The sequence below is a fragment of the Musca domestica genome, unplaced genomic scaffold (genome assembly GCF_030504385.1).
Source record: "Musca domestica strain aabys unplaced genomic scaffold, Musca_domestica.polishedcontigs.V.1.1 1, whole genome shotgun sequence".
NCBI lineage: Eukaryota > Metazoa > Arthropoda > Insecta > Diptera > Muscidae > Musca > Musca domestica.
This window is the reverse complement of record NW_026712114.1, coordinates 2,362,077-2,380,080: the sequence shown is the minus strand read 5'-3', so window position 1 is coordinate 2,380,080 and position 18,004 is coordinate 2,362,077. Positions and strand designations below refer to the sequence as shown.

At 33.5% G+C, this 18,004-nt stretch overlaps 1 protein-coding gene across 1 annotated transcript in view; it reads right to left on the bottom strand.

Annotated features, from left to right (window-relative positions):
* The window catches only part of LOC101899910 (protein sax-3), a 441,441-nt gene that overhangs the window by 333,581 nt on the left and 89,856 nt on the right, over positions 1-18,004 (bottom strand). The gene's annotated exons all lie outside the window — the stretch shown is intronic.

Genomic DNA, 18,004 nt, shown 5'->3' with positions numbered 1-18,004 from the left:
CGATATTGTTCATTTTCGCACCTGACCTAGCGCTGATGAAAATATTAGGATTTGTTTGTGCAAAATCGGATTATCCTTTCTCTTTCTGTGCAATTAATTATATTTTTTGGCAATTTTGACATTTTGTAGGGGAGATACCAGAAGGGGTGGGTCGCTATTGCCCATCTCCGAACTCGATCTAAGTTTGAAAATAATATTACGATGTATCAACTTTGGATCAAATCGGATACTCCCTTCGAGAGTTATCGTGCGCACCAGCCAGACAGACAGACGGACGGACAAATGTCCCGATACGGATTTGGTCCAAAGAGACCCCGGGTCTGAAACCGTTATTTCGATGAGGCACGTTTTGGCCGTATTAAATTATATATATATATATATATATATATATATATATATATATATATATATATATATATATATATATATATATATATATATATATATATATATATGTATTTAACAAATATTTTGACAAGAACCTCTTGTCCAAACATCATGGATTTTTAAAGAAAAACTTTTTCAAGTATATTCAGATCAAAAATCGCTGATTTGATGAAAAACATTTAGGACCTTGATCCAGAATTTTGGACTTTTAACGAAAAAAATGGCTTCTTGACCACAGAATAGAACTATTTAAAAAAAGAGGAAATTCTGACCAAAAAATTAGATATTTCAGAGAAAACAATCATTAAAATTCTCCTGACCAAAAATGGTGCGTTCTTAAGGCCAACATGACTAAAAATTTTCAATTTTAAAAACAAATATATGTTTTGAAGACCAAACGACAAAGAATTATATCTTATGTATTTTATTTGTTCACGCTCAGACCATATAGTGTGGAATTTTAAGTAAATCTAACCAAGGACCCCCTATCAAAATTTTTTTTTTTGGTTTTTTTATATATATTTTAAGGACCGTAATACCGACAATTGTGGATTTTGTAAAGAAAAATTGCTCAAGCCCTGCTTGGCCAAAAAAAGAAGTAGAAGAACATAATTTAAACAAATCGTCTAAGACCTGCTCACGAAAAAAAACATATGTTTTCAAAGACAACCTGACCATACATAGTAAATTTTTATAGAATAATTTTTCGAAAACCTTATGACCACAAAATTAAACAAAACTGTATTTTTAGGACCTTGTTACCAAAATCTAAATGTTCACGATTTTGGCCTTTAGGTAAAAATGTTGTATTGTTTTGTTTTTAAAGTAAAAGAAAACTTTTCTAAAAGACCTTCTATCTGAAAATCATTGTTTTTTTAATAAAAAGATGCCAAGGAGCTAAAAATTACGGATTATTTATAGACAATTTTAAAGTACCTTTTTAACAATTATATCCTGAGGATATCCTAACAAAAAATGTAGATTTTTGGGAAAAACACATACTGATTATAAAGGACCTTCTGAAAAGAAAGCTGTTTTATTTTCAAGGACACCGTAACGGTAAGTGTATTTTAAGGAAAAGTTTCAAAAAATCAAAAATCTTGATTTGTAAAAAAAATAAATAAACTAAACCTACTTGAAAACCGTGATTTTTTAAAGAAGTAGTCTTCAAGGACCTTGCAAACAGAAATAGTGATTTTTTAAGAAATAACTTCTATCTTTTTAAAGCAACTTTGTTTTGTTCTATATATTATTTTATGAGTCATGGATTTTTTAAAGAACATTTTTTGAAGGACACCGTAACAGTAGATATATTTCAAGGATATCCTGATTGAAAATCTTAATTTTTATGAAAAAAAAAAAGTTAAACTGCGCCTCCCGAAAACAGTGAATTTTGAAATACATATTATTCAAGGACCTCGCGTAAAAATTGTGTTTTTATTTCATAAAATAATATTTTAAAAAATTATGGAGAAATTTTAAATGAAAACAAATTTTTAAAATTTCAAAATTAAGGCACTCCTGACCGAAATTCGTGCATTTTTAAAAAATTAATCTTTAAGGACTTCCCTACTAAAATTTTGTTTTTTATTTTTAAGGAATTCATGACTAAAATTTTTGAAGGACATTATTTTCTATAGTTTTAAAACAAACAGTTTTCAAGCACCTTCTAATCAAAAAAAAAAAAAAAAAATGTGAATTTTAAAGAAATATTCTTAAGTACATCTTGATCAACAATCGTTGCTAAAATACCCTTTGTAAGGGTCTTGTGACAAAATGTGTTTGATTTTTAAAGAAAACATGTCAAGGACTTCAGTCGGACCACATTTAATTATTTTTAAGGAAAAAGTTCTTTATCGTGTCCCTAAACACATTTGTTGTTTTTGACTTAAAATAAAAAATGTGACTTTCTTGAAGGTAAAATATTCATGAACCTTTCCATCAAAATTCGTGGACACTGTTAAGAGAAAATTACCACGGATATCCTCATTAAGAGTTGTGGATTTTTTAAAGAAAAAAATTATAAGATACTCCTGCTGATCAAATATAGTCAACTTTTAGAAAAATAGTTTTCAAAGATGGATTTTTTTTCGCAAGGACCGTTCGGTCCTCCTCCTCAAAACATTTCCGGACCTCCTGCAAAAAGATTTGGGTGTAAAACCGACTGATATTCTTTAACTTTAACATGTTTAGACTTTTTTTCCAGGTAATTCCTGATAATTTCAGGAACGACCTGACTTAAAATTTTGAATTGCATTTTTTAAATTCAACATGACCAAAATTCTCCAAAAAAAAAAATTAAGACAGCTAACTTAAAAAAATTTTGATAACAAACATTAAAATAAGTCCTGTGCAAAAAGAAGTTGTGTGCGGACCGTACAAGTAAGGATATAAGGTATTCATAGTGAATGTAACCAGTTTGGTTTTAAAATGTTAAAACTTTTGAAAATCGAGTGAATTACCCGCAGTTTCAACTTTGTGCTATAACCGAGGTTCAAAATTTGTTAATGCTATTCATCGTCAAAGTCGTACAATTTTTCATATGATATGTTATGTCAAATAAGTTTCTGATTCTTCATCAGGTGTTTACATTCCATGCATTCTCATACAATAATAATTGTTTGATCATTTGCTATGCCCCCCCAAATCATATGGCAAACATTAGTTCCTTTGCATTTTAAATTAGACAAACTTTATTCTCTTGGAAAAAAACACAATTTGACCCACCACCATTTCTGTTGTTTTCATAAATTTAAAGAAATATTATTTTGTTTACTTTATTTTCTCCATTCATCCAATTTATGCATAAATTATGACATTTTATTGTGTTGTTTTTCTTATGTTTTCTTGTTTTAGAATTTGATTTATGAACGTGACGCACATCTGTTTCTTGCCAAAAACTTACCCACAATGATGGCTAAAAATTACAAGATTTATTGCAAGTTAATATTTAATGAGCCTAAAACCAGAATCTCTTTCTTTCTTTTTTTTTTTGGTATTTGTTTTGTTTGTCATTTCCAACAAAACAGAAAGTTTGAAAATGTAGCTTTAAAGCAAAAAGATAGCAAAGGGAATTTTATTTGTTGTGGGGATTAGACATTTTAAGGAATTCTATATTTTACGATTTGTTTCTCTCTGGATTTGAAGTTCACATCAAAAGTCAAATTACGTAATACATAACTGAAGGATACATAATATCCCATGTGTGTCAGTGCTTCAGTTTTGCCAAAATTATATATATTTTTTCAATTTAAATTCATTGATACCCTGATATTCGAACTGTAGTAACTTCATTCGACATCATATAGTTTACATCTTTTAAGAAACAAAATGTTAGGACCTTTTGGCCAACACAATATAAAAATAATTTTTAAAGACCTCTAGACTCAGGACATTCTGACTAAAAGTCTTGTATTTTTTGGACATCCTGGACAGACGTAAATTTAGCATTTAAGAATATTTTCGGGAACTTTCTAGCCAAATTTCTTGAATTTACGTGACTTTTTGATCAAAAATTATGAATTATTTAAAAAATTAAAAAAAAAAAAACTCCAGACCAAACGCATGGTTTTTGAAAAAAAATTAGTGGGCCTTACGACAAAAAATCGTGGACTGAAAGCAATTATCTTCAATTTAATCATTTAAAAAAAAAAAAGTTATTACATTTTTATGGGTCGCCCAACTGAAGTCTTAAAGGGTTTTTAATATTTTTTTCAAGGACTTTCTGGCTCATATTCGCATATTTAAAAAAAAGTATCAATGACTCCACGTTATAGGGCCGTTAGACTTATTGCAGGATCTTTTTTAAGAATTTTTCAAACATCTGCTGATTTTTTAAAGAAAAATTTTACCAGACCTCAAGACCAAAAAATCGGGACGAAAAACTTTCCAGAATCAAGGATTATACAAGAACTTTGCTTCAGAGACATCCTGGTAAAAAGCATGGAATTTTACGAAATTAGTTGAAGGAACTTATGACAGACAACTTTAAACATATTTTTCAAAATTGTTATTTTTTATGAATATCTTTACCAAAGTTTTAATGTGTTGCTTTGCAGATTTTTCAAGGAACATCTGGAAAAATAATCATGGATATTAAAGACCGTTTTTTACAAGCTCTTTCTGAAGAAAACTTACCTTCTAAACAAAACTAGTGAACTTATTCGAAACTATATTTAATAAATAAAGTACTTAATAATTTTGAATTTCTAACAGGATATCCTGTAACGCTTGAAGACAAATTCCAAGAATGCTTTGGCCACAAATCCATAAAGAGCTTGAGTATTTAAGAATATTTTTGTAAAGTTTCTTGACCAAAAAGAGTAGATATTTTTATGCTGAACATTCTGACCAAACTTTTTTTTTTTTTGATTTTCTAAGAATTTTTTTATTTTGCCTAAATTTGTGAATTTTTTGATTTTTCTTTATTCTATTTCAAAAATAAAATTTTGAATTTCTTTTTAAGAATTTTACAACCCCCATGAAACAACTGTATTCTTTGCAACAATTTGACCAAAAAATCATGAACCCGTCTTTAAGCAATTTGAAGGAACTTAAAAAAATTCTCAAAAAATCCATTGAAAAATACTGCTTAAATAGAAAACGTTACATGGGAATTGTACGAAGATGTCATCCTGCATGTGCAATTTTTTTGTCGTAGGCTGTAGTACCTGTGAAGATTTTTAAATACGAAATTTGAAACATTTCTGGTGAATCTCTTAAATCATCAAAATACAGAATACTGGGAGGTATCATTATCAAAAAGGCCCGTGAGCTGAACATATCGGAATATTCAATTCGGCAAACACTGAAAAATGAGTTCGGGATAAAGCCACTGAAATTTCCAAAAGTGCAAGAACTTACACCGCAACAGAAAAAAATTGACTCAAAGAGTTAAAGAGTTGCTTCGCTTGGCCGAAAGTGATGAACCAAATTGGGTTTCTCCGAGAAATCATTCGTTGCCCAGCAATTTGTAAACAAACAAAATCATCGTGTTTACTTGCCAAAAAGTTCAGCTGAAAATGTGCACCTTCGGTTGGCCACCAGAACTCAAGCGCCGGTCATGGTGATTGGGTGGAACGCCATAACAGCCTATGGTCGCTCTCCGCTCGTGTTAATTGACCGTGGCATCAGAATAAATGCCGAATATTATCGCGAAAATATTCTAGAGGGTGTATTAAACGGCCAAACATTTTGGCCGCAGTCCGGTTTCTATGGCCGTTTGAAGGCCACAATTCGTGCCAATTCGAAAAATCTAAACTTATTCTAAAATTTGATGCTACTTCTGATTTTTTTTTTTTGCTTTCATCCAATAAAATGTAAAAAAACATATAAAAATTATGGCGTTTGTCTTTGTTGCACTTTTTTTATTTCACGCTGTATGGAGACTTTAAAATAGTTTTGGACAGAAAGATTTCCCTTTAATTCCAATTATATCTGCCATAAAACTCATTCAAAGAAGGTTCATACTTGGTATGATCTACTTCGCAAACATTCGCAATGAAGGTGTTTACTTGTTACGTGTAGCTCTACAAAATATTTTTTGAGGGTCTGGGCATCATATAGGCGGACCAACTGACTTTGACTTCACATTACATGTTTCAGATACTCCCGACCACTAAATCATTTTTTTTTTTATACCCTCCACCATAGAGGGTTATTTACGGGAAATGTTTCAAATTTGGTATTTGAAGTTCGTTATTGAAAGTACAGCCTAAGACAGAAAATTGCCTGCGCAGGTCCACGTCTTCGTATAGGTTCTATATAACGGTACCTCCAGATATTCGGTGCTTTGATGATTTTAGCGACATTGTTCACCGGAATTGTTTGAAATTTGGTGTTTGACGTTTGTAATGAATACTTTAGCCTAAGACAGAAAATTGTCTGTGCAGGTAGGTCCACGTTTTCGTATAGCCACAATATGACGGTACCTCCATATATTCAGTATTTTGATGATTTTGGCTATATTATTTACCGATTTTTTTTTCAAGCTTCGCATTTGAATATTCTAATGGCTTATGACAAAAAGCTGCCTATGAAGGTCCACATCGTCGTATAGACCCTATTATAATGGCTACATTCTGTATTGTTAAGATTAACAGAATTTTTAATGGATTTTTTTTTTTTTTTTTTTGAAAATTACCAATTTCGTTCTAAAAATCGGCCCGGCCAAACTCACAGCTTTTTAAACTTGTTTCTTTAAAGAAAAAACAAATCAAGAACCTCTTCATCAAAAATATTCCTTTTTTGAAAATAGTTTCCCAAAAATTTCTTTAGCTTTCATCAATATCTCTTAATTTTTCTAACTTTAAAAAAGAAACTAAAATTGAAACAAAAAACCTTTAACAAATTGCCCATAGCCTTATTCACATTTAGATTACATGCATGACTTCAAGTTTATTGTTACTATAAAAAAATGGCCTAAATAAAACTAATACATATTACACATACAGTTCTAATTGAGTGTGTGTGTATGTGTTATGAAAGCTCTAAAGGATATTTGTATGGAAAACTAAAGAGAAAATATGTTCGAAACAAAAGGAGCATATATACATATGTCTATGTATAAGTTTCACACTTGATAGAAAATATACAAAATAAATTTGTTGTAAAAACAAAAAGACAGCAACAAAAAAGTTAAACATGCATGTGCTATAAAAAAAAAACAGTGAAGAAAATCTTAAAGTCGGGTAGAGTTGACTTTATGATACCCTACACCACTTTGCTAATTTAATAGAGCTTCACATAACAATTAAAAGTTTTTATGGGAGAATTCAATCATACACGCTATGATTATAATTATAATTTAAAGTTCAAAAGACTAAATATGCCGAAGCATTTGTATCTTTTAAATTCTTACTTGTATTGCCCATTTGATATATATGGGAGCTATATCCAAATTGGAACCGATCTCGATAAAATTTGGCAAAGATATTTCTGAGCTGTATTTCATATATTTCCCTGAATATCGCTGTTACGGAGTTCATATTACGGCCGTGGGTAACAAATATAACAAATCGGATGAACAATATATATGGGAGCTATAGCTATATTTGAACCGATCTTCACCAAATTTGACATACTAGCTTCTAGGCTCAATTGGGTCGTAAGTGCTAAATTTTATCCCATGTGGACAAATATTAGCACAATAAAAAGTAAATCGGACGAAGTTATATATGGGAGATATATCCAAATCCGAACCGATCTCGATAAAATTCAGCAAAGGTATTTCTGAGCTGTATTTTATATATTTCCCCAAATATTGTTGTTACAGAGTGCACATTACGGCTGCAGAGGACTAAAATAACAAATCGGATGAACAATCTACAGGGCTGCCCATATTCGACGGACCCATCTGGCAACGCCATAACTTTTGACAGAGATGTCACATCGCTTAATGACATACCGCGTTTGAAGCGTCAGTCCAAGCAGATTTTTATCATGAACCAATACACGCCACGCGAGCGCTTTGAAATAGTTGAAATTTACATTCAACAGAAGAAGTCAATTGTGAAAACTCAACGTGCTTTTAAAACATTAAAAAATGTGAGAAGTGCGCCTTCTAAGAACACCATTAAGCGTTTATACGAAAAATTTTCGACTGGTAAGGCTCTTTCTAATCCGAAGAGTCCATATAAATGTCGACCAAAGCGATCGGCCGAGAATATCGCTGCCGTACGAGCCAGTGTTGAGAGGTCCCCAAGAACATCCCAAAAACGCCGTTCTCAGCAGTTGGGCATGGCTCGGTCCACTTTACAACGGATTATTCGCATTGATTTGCATTTGTTCCCTGCGGACAAGCCTCGTCGATTGGAATGGGCCCAAAGAGTCATCGAAATGGCCGAAAAAAACATGGGTCCGTCGAATATGGGCAACCCCATGGGCTATAGCTATATCTGAACCGATTTCGATCAAATTTAGCATACTTATTTTCAGGCCTAATTTGGTTGTATGTGCCAAATTCCTTACTATTCGGTCTGATTTTACATGTTCGGTGCACAATAAAAGGCAAATCGGACAAAGATATATATGGGAGATATATTTAAATTTTTACCGATTATTTCCAATTTCAATAGGGTTCGTCCTTGGGCCAAACAAATGATTTGTGCAAAATTTCATCTGGATCGGGTAATAAATACGAACTGTACTTTGTTCACAAAAATACATGGACAGACGGACAGACGGAAGGACATGCATAAATCGACTCAGAATGTGATTCTATGCAGATCATCAAAAGGAACTATGGGTCTATCTCGTTTTCTTTTGCCTTTACAAACAAATGCACAAAGACATAATACCCTGACCACCTTGTGTTGTAGGGTATAAAAAGCAATTTGCACACCCTTTACATCTCCACCCAAAATCATTTGGAAAATATTTACAAATTCTGTAAATCGAGCAAAAAAAAAAAAAAACAAAGAACAAAATAAAACAAAAGAAAAGGAATTTAAATTGTTTAATGGAATTAATGATGCATTATATTTAATGTATGTGTAGTCGGGTTGGATTATTCCATTATTTTTTTGTTGTTCGTTAATTGTAAGAAGCTTTATGCCACAGGATGCATGTAAAATTCATGCATTCTGTTACAAAAATATCCCCCCCTGCACATTTTGAGTTGGCCACATTGGTGGAGCCTGTAGTCAGTCAGTCTCCCCCTCCCCCCTCTTCTCTCCTCGCACCCATTGTCCGAGAGTATGCAAAAATTTCTATGAAATATTAGTATGCAAATACACTAACTTTACAGAGATACTGACTCAGACCATAAAAGAAAAAAACCTTGCACTGCACCCTAATGGCCATGGCCATCCATGGTAGTCCGGGGCAGGTATGGAAGACCATAGAAATGGAGTCTTCTTTTTTTTTTTTTGCACTACCCTTACAATGTAAACACATTTAAAGTAGTGTCTGTCCACATTCGTCCGATCGTTTAGTTGCCTTTAATCTGCCTGATTTTTAATGCATGTGCATGCCTGACGACTATCAATGATGCATATAAAATCCACAAAGATTGAGTTAAACTATGCTGCTGATGCAGAGTTTGCAAAGAGCAACATCAAAAAAAAAAAAAAAAAAAAAAAAAAAAGACTGAGAGGAAGGATATTTCAGATGTTGCTCCTGTTGTTGTTGTTGTTGGTAAGATTTAAATTTAACATGAATTTTTCAGAGAATGGGTCAAATTTTGTGAAGCCAAAAATGTAGCACAATTTATGCAAAATGACGAGGGGAGAGTTGGAAATTAAAGGGAACTTAGTCAGCCTAAATAATTTAAATATCAAGGCAGAGATTTGGAAAATTTCCAGGATATTTTGAAGAGACAATAATATTTTCTACAATATTTCGGAGGCACATCGCAAGTCATAGAAAATGTTGAGAAGCCAAAAAATGTGGCACTATTTATGCAAATCAGGAAGGCAGAGTATATATTTTGAAGAGACAATGATATTTTCTACAGTAGTTTGGAGGCACTTCACAAGTCAAACTCCGAACTTTTAAAAAAAATTGGAAGGATTTAACTTTATGAAGCCAAAAAATGTGGCACTATTTATGCAAATCAAGAAGGGAGTCTATATATTTTGAAGAGACAATAATATTTTCTACAATATTTAGGAGGCACTTCGGAAGTCATACTCTGGACTTTTAAGAAAATTTTGAAGGATTTTATTTTGAGAAGCCAAAAAAATTGTGCCGCAATTAATGCAAATCAAGGAGGTGAGAGTATATAAGTGAAGAGAATAAAATCACCTTATAGCATTTAAATGCCAACGGAGACACTTTGAAATTTCAAGGATATTTGGAAGAGTCAACCATATTTTCTACAGAATTTTGAAGGCTATTCGCCAGCGAAACTCTAGATATTCAAGGATATTTTCAAGTAGATTTGAAGGATTTTTTTGTGAAGCGAAAATGTTGTACAATTTATGTACGACGACGAGGGGAAAATGCAGATGTGAGGAGAATAAAATCAGCTTCGATAACTTAAAAGCCAAGGGAGATACTTTAAATTTCTCAAGGATATTTCTAAGAGTCTCGTGGACTTTTAACCATATTTTTGAGGGACTTCGGACTTCTACCATATTTTCTACAGAAGATATTTGTAAGAGTCTCGGGGACTTTTAACCATATTTTTGAGGGACTTCGCCAGTCAAATTTTAGATTTTCGAAGAAATCTTGGACCAACTTCGAAGGAACTTCACCACCGAAAATGGAGATTTTCAATGGTATTTTGAAGCGGTGTAATTTTTGGATATACGCCAGCCATACTCTGGACTTTCAACGAATTTTGGAGTATTTTATAGAATATTTTGAAAAGACTGGCAATTTTTCAAAAAAATCTATAAATGTTAAAGGATATTTTTGGAGTATCCATGAACAAGGCATATTTTTTTGGAATCCTTGGACTTTCCAAAATATTTTTGAAGGATTCATGGTTTATTAAGGAAGGTGTCTAAATTTTCATGATGTCTGTAGTAATGGTTTTTTCGTTGGACTTTGTGGATCTTCAACGTCGAGTATACTCCTATACTATACTCCGGTGCATGTATACTCCCAAGAATAAATTGGAGGTGTTTGAAGGTTATCAGAAATAGCTTGTACTTTTTCAAGGCAGCTGTTATTTAGGAACGGCAGATGGATTTGCAAGGATATTTTAAGGTACTCAAGGATTCAATTCCAGAAAATCAAGATTTTCAATGGTATTTTTGGGCGGACGAAATTTGGAGGATTTTATAGAATACTTCGAAAAGACTGTTAATTTTTCAAGGCATCTATAAAATTATGAAAAAAAGATATTTTTGTGGAATCCTTAGCCCTTCGAAAATATTTTGGACGGATTCGTGGTTTATCAAGGAAGGTGTCTAAATTTTCATGATGACTCTGATGACTGTCTTTCGTGGATTTTTTAGTTTTTTTTTTTTTTTTTTTTTTTTTTTTTTTTTTTGAGGACCTTGTGGATCGTCAACGATTAGAGAGAGGTGCATGCATAATCCCAAAAATAAGTTGGAGGTATTTGAAGGTTATCAGAAAGAGTTCGTAAATGATCATGGCAGCTGTTATTTAGGGAAGAACGGCACTTGGTTTTATTTTATTTTTTTTTTTAAATTTTAAGGTACTCAAAGCATTCAAAGATATTCTGGAGATACCTCAAGGAAATTTTGAATGGACTTGTGGAATTACATTGATATTTTAAAGGAATTCGTGTATTTTAAAGGATATCTTGGAGGGACACGTAAACTTTCAAGGACGTTTTAAAATATTTTTTAACATTCAATGGCATTTTTGAAGGACACGTAAATATTCAAGGATATTTTTTATGGAAGATATTTTTGAGAGACTGGGAGACTTCCTAGGATATCTTTGAAGGACTCCTAGATTACCATTGATAATTGGGGCTGTCTTTGTATCGACACGGACAATTTGGTTGCTATTTTCTAGGGATTTGTGAATATTATTTTGGAGGTCCTTATGGATATTTTTTTCAGATAGTTTTTCTAGGGACTCGTGAGGATTTTGTTGAAGGACTGGTTAACATTCCAATGGAAATCTTCATATCCATTACGAACTTCAAATACCAAATTTGAAGCAATTCCGGTAAATAATGTCGTTAAAATCATCAAGATACCGAATATAGGGAGATACCATGGGAGTTATAAAACGTGGACCTGACAGACAATTTTCTGTCATAGACTGTAGTATCCATCGCGAACTTCAAATACCAAATTTGAAATAATTCCGGTGAAAAATGTCGCTAAAATCACCAACATACCGAATTTCGGGGGGTATCGTTATATGGGGGCTATACGAAGACGTGGACCTACATGGCCCATTTTCAATACCAGAAGTTCTGCAGACATAACATACATTTGAGTAAAATTTTATCATTTTACTTCATTTCGTTCGGAAGCTAGAGTGATTTCCACAGATGGACAGACGGACTGACGTCGCTAAATGGACATAGAATTTTATACTGATCACGAATATATATAATTTGTGGGGTCTAAAATGTATATTTCGAGGTGTTACAAACGGAATGACAAACTTAATATACCCTCCATACTGTGGTGGAGGGTATAAAAATACAGTAAAGAAATTCAAAAGTCAACTTCGAGCAGGATTGTATTATAGATATATCGCAGAAATAGATGTTTGGCAGCAAGTAAAAATTATTTTTCGCCAAATTTTACTATACATCACCCAAGAACAGGAATCTGTTAAAAGAGGAAAAATTCTACACACAATTTTACTACAGGTTCAGATAGTTCAGATAGTTCAGATACATTTTTTATTTTGCCTGCGTTTCCTTTATAATTTTGCCGAATTTTGGCACTTTCCACTTTTCTACTTCAAATATCCATTTTATACTTTTATAACCTCCCATTAGTATACCACCCCCTGGAACCGGTTTACAGTCACATATCATAACTTGCATCCTGTCACTTTAAAACATATTATAAACTTTAAGATGCAAGAAAAGAAAATGCAAGCAGCGGAAAAAAACTCAAGACTTAAGAGAATAAAGAACACTAAAGTCTCTTTTTTAAAAACTCTAGAGAATTTTACGATGATGCTTTACTGTTTCTTACCATTCCTACCTACACATGCAACCTAAAGATGCATATATTCATACACACACCCAACACACACACAAATACGTTCCTATGCCCATTGATGCAGCCCAGGGCAAAGCGTTGCCAAACAAGTTTTATAGTTTGCAATTACTGCCTTATTTATTATGCCGAAATGGATTATCCTTTAAGTATTCTTTGGTTGTTGTTTAGTCCTCTGCCTAACTGTTGTTGTGTGTGGCAGAAAGAGAATTTTATGCATGTAATGCTATTTTTTTTTTTTTGGAGAAAATATTCCAAACAGTAAATATCTTATGGAAAGCATGGCAATGGAGAGGCTTTTGATTGTTGCTGCATCAAAATTTCATTCCATACTTGGCTTCTTCGGTTTCATTTTTTTTTTGTCAAGCTATTGCATTCCCCTGAATGCCGGTTGACTGCATGGCTGGCTGGCTGGCTTGTCATTATCATCAACTTCAGATTTGCTCACCAATGTCGAATAGCAATGTCGATAAACATATACATATATGTGCACATTAATTGCTCTAACCTAGCTTAATAGGCATGTGGTTGTTTGTGTGTAAGGAAGTTTTAAGGGGGTCCTGCATGAAATATGTAGTGGAGTACTAGGTATGAAATCAGCATTATCATCATTTTTAGAAAGGAAAAAAAACATAAAACGTGGAGTCGGAAAATTATAAAGATGTGTTCGTAGTGAGAGTGAGTGAGAGTTTTGATGAAAACAGTACCGGCAGATTTGGAAATCTTTTTTCCTTTTTGAAACTCCTTCCTTGAATAATGTAGCGCAAATCTTCAAAATTCCGAATGTCGGGAGCTACCGCCATACAGGGGGTTATACGAAGACGTGGATCTGCATAGATAATTTTTTGTCATAGGCTGTAGTATCTATCATGAACTTCAAATGCCAAATTTGAAGCAATTCCGGTGAATAATGTCTCTAAAATCATCAAAATACCCAATATCGGGAGGTATCGTCATATGGGCTCTATACGAAGACGTGAACCTGCACAGACTATTTTCTGTCATAGGCTGTACTATCCATTACGAACTTTATATACCAAAGTTGGAAACTCTTCCGGTGAATAATGTGGCTAAAATCATCAAAATACCGGATATCGGTAGGTACCGTGATATGAGGGCTATACGAAGACGCGGACTTGCACAGACAATTTTCTGTTTTAGGATATAGCATCCATTACGAACTTCAAATATAAAATTTGAAATAATTCCGGTAAATAATGTCGCTTAAATCATAAAAATTCCGGAAATAGGGATCTACTATTATATGGGGGCTATACCAAAACGTGGCCCTACATGACCCATTTTCAATACCAAAAGTCCTGCAGACATAATATACATTTGAGTAAAATGTTACATTTGAGTAAAATCCTTCTTAATTTCGTACGGAAGATATAGTGATTTCCACAGACGGACGGATATCGCAAAATTGACATAGAATTTTATGCTGATCAAGAAAATACAGGGTGAGATAGAAAGACAAAGTTAAACGCCATATTTTTTGCATTTTTTTTCAAAATTTTATTGAATGAAAGCAAAATATGTCGGAAATAGCATCAAATTTCAGAATAAGTTTAGATTTGTTCAAATTGTTCAGCTTTGACACGAATTATGGCCTTCAAACGGCCAATGAAACCGTCACACGCTGCCAGAATGTTTCTCTGCGGTATCTTCACCCATTCCCGGCGAAGCGCTTGCTTGAAGTAATCGACACTTTGGTAGTTTTAAGTGCCAACCTTTCTTTCCAAAATACTCCAAACACAATAGTCCAACGGATTGGCATCCGGAGATTTTGGTGGCCATTGTGCGCTGGACTTGAAGCAAGGAACTTCATTTTGTAACCATTCTTGGGTGGCACGTGCTGAGTGCGATGGTGCTGAGTCCTGTTGGAATGTCCAAGGTCTGCGGCCAAAATGTTTGCGTACACAAGGCTTTAATACACCCTTCAGAATATTTTCGCGATAATATTCAGCATTAAGGAGAGCGACCATCGGCTGTTGTGGCGGCCCACAACATCACCATGGCCGGCGCTCGAGTTTTGGTGGCCAATCGAATGTGTACATTTTAAGCTGACCTCCTTGGCAAGTAAACACGTTCATTTTGTTTGTTTACAAACTGCTGGACAACGAATGTTTTCTCAACCGGAGAAAACCAAATTCGGCAGTTAACCACTTTCGGGCAAGCGAATCAACTCTTTAGCTCTTTTGAATCTATTTTCATTCTGTTGCGGTGTAAGTTCTTGCACTTTTTGTAATTTAATGGCTTTACCCCGAGTTCACTTTTTAATATTTGCCGAATGGAATATTGCGATATGTTCAGCTCACGAGCGATTTTTCTGCCACTGGGACGCGGGTTTCGATCAAGTCGCTTCTTTACCACTTCGAACCATTTCTGCTGATGTTGCTGTTTTCTTCCGTCCACTTCCTTGACGTCGGGCTACGCTACCAGTACCACGGTAACGAGCGATGGTACGAGACACAAAAGATTTATTCACATTTAAATGCTGGAGTGCTCTAACGATAGCCAAATATGAAGAAAACACAATATCACGCTTGAATTCCATCACGAATAACTTTTTTTCTGGAAAATTCTCACCAAAATTCTTTTGTACGCTTGAAAACAATACAGTGAGCAGTCACTGGAATGATTTTAACAGCTGTCAGACGAGTGGCTTTGAAATGGCAGCAGTCTGAAGTTGGTTACAGTTTTTTCATCTCGCCTTGTATATACTTTGTGTAGTTATTTAAGTCCTCCGTAGCCGTCATATGCACTCTGTAGCAACAATATTTGGAAAAATATATCAGATACAGCTCAGAAATACCTTTGCTAAATTTTATCGAGATCGGTTAAGGTTTCGATATGTCTCCCATATATAACTTCGTCCGATTTATCTATGTCTAGTATGTCAAATTTGGTAAATATCGGCTCAGATATATCTATATTTCCCACATATATTGTTCAACCGATTTGTTATATTTGATACCCACAGCCGTAATATGTACTCCGTAACAACGATATTCAGGGAAATATATGAAATACAGCTCAGAAATATTTTTGTCAAATTTTATCAAGATCGGTTCAGATTTGGATATAGCTCCCATATATATCAAATGGGTAACACAAGTCCGAATTTAAAAGATACAAATGCTTCGGCATATTTAGTCTTTTGAACTTCAAATTATAATTATATTGAATTCTCAATGAATGATTGAATTCTCCCATAAAAACTTTTATGTATTATGTGGATCCCTACTAAATTAGCAAAGTGGTGTAGGGTATCATAAAGTCGGCTCGCCCGACTTTAAGACTTTCTTTACCGTTTTTTTTTTCACCTAAGTCATAGAAGCCCAATCACCTTTTTATTCTTTTGAATTTTTTCAACTATAAATACTTTTTCCGTTTAACTTCCACTGTAGATATCAGTGCATATTTAATATGCAGGTTTGTTGCATCTCCGCCTACATACACACAATGATATATGTATATACTTAAAATGTTGTCATATCTTTTACATGGAAACAATGTTTGGGGCAAATGTTTTGCATAAGTAAATGTTGAGTAGGAAAAAATTAAAAGGAAGCAAAGTACTCGACAAACATACATACTTCTCCACAAATGGGAGTCGTTAGACTCCTTCCTATTTTATATTGGAGCACATATATTTTTTCATACTTTTGCTTTTGGGAAATTTACCTTAACAACTCCAACAAAAATGTTTTAAATATTTTTTTCCCTTGCATTTATTCTGCTCTCCATTTCTCTTAGCAGAGATTGTCCTGAACAAGGCCCATAATTCATATTCCAAACATTGTCATTGTAGTGGCCAACAAATTGTTCCCAGTTTATTTTTTTCTCCCCGTATTTTGTCATCCGAATAAGTCTGTTTTCTTTTTTGAGTTTTTTTCTGTTGCCGGCCGGCAAAAAGTATCCGATCCAGCCTCCTTGTAAACTATCATGACTTGTAATTGATATGAAATATTCAACTTGTCATCCTTGTATTTGTACCTCTTAGTTTGCTTTATCATTTATGTGTGGTTGTTAAAATTTCCCTCTACACATTTCTGGATTTGTAGTCAAACATAAAGCATTATATAATGACAAGAACATTAATATATAGAGGACAAAAAAAAAAAAAGAGAAAATTTCCCACAATGCATCTACCAATACAATTACAATCATGAAATCTCTATAGAGTAAATATGAAATGTTTATTTGTGCTAGATGGAATTTATGCAGAATGCGCAGTTTTAAGTTACACTCAGAAAAAAATAGGAAAGAATGAATATTTGTCATTTAAGTAGACGTTTTTGTTAATGGTCTAGAGCAGACAATGATTTATTCGATCTATATGAAGCACAAGTATAATAAGTCAATTGATGTCGGCGTTGGCATTAGAACAACCAGCAAAGAAAGTCCTAAAGTCGGGCGGCGCCGACGTTATGATACCCTACACCACTTTGCTAATTTTGTTGAGCTCCACATAAAAATTTAAAGTTTTTACGGGAGAATTTATTCATATACGCTATGATTATAATTATAATTTAAAGTTCGAAGGACTAAATATGCCGAAGCATTTGTATCTTTTAAATTCGGACTTGTATTGCCCATTTGGTACATAATCATTTGAAATCAGATGAAGATATATATGGGAGCTATATCCAAATCTGAATCGCTCTCGATAAAATTTGCAAAGATATTTCTGAGCTGTATTTAATATATTTCCCTGAATTTCGTTGTTACGGAGTGCATATTACGGCTGTGGGTAACAAATACAACAAATCGAATAAAAAATTTATGTAGGAGCTATAGCTATATCTGAACCGATCTTCACCAAATTTGGCATACTAGCTTCTAGACTCAATTCGGTCGCATGTGCCAAATTCCATCCCATTTGGGCAAATATTAGACGTTTGGTGTACGATAAAATGTAAATCGGACGAAGTTATATATGGGAGCTATATCCACATCTGAACTGATCTCGATAAAATTTAGCAAAGGTATTTCTGAGCTGCATT